This window comes from Penaeus monodon, chromosome 32 (assembly GCF_015228065.2).
Source record: "Penaeus monodon isolate SGIC_2016 chromosome 32, NSTDA_Pmon_1, whole genome shotgun sequence".
NCBI lineage: Eukaryota > Metazoa > Arthropoda > Malacostraca > Decapoda > Penaeidae > Penaeus > Penaeus monodon.
Genome location: NC_051417.1, coordinates 8,263,921 through 8,264,203, shown reverse-complemented (window position 1 = coordinate 8,264,203; position 283 = coordinate 8,263,921).

Genomic DNA, 283 nt, shown 5'->3' with positions numbered 1-283 from the left:
GCGTACTCTTCACCAAAGTCCCTGAAATCAATATTGTAGAAGTCCATAAAATAACATCACTTCGATTTACCTACTGCTGACATTTCTTTGCAAAGAATGTCCTCAAGAATTGCAACTTTTCACGTTGGATTGTAATTTAATAGTCAGTAGGTCATTATCATTCAAATGATTTCAAGAATAAATGTTCCCGAAATCACGGCGTAAGGGAAAAAGTTTTACTTCAGCCATTGAGCCTGAGAATTGTAAATAATAACTCTGTGCTATATCTGCATGGCTGAGTGTA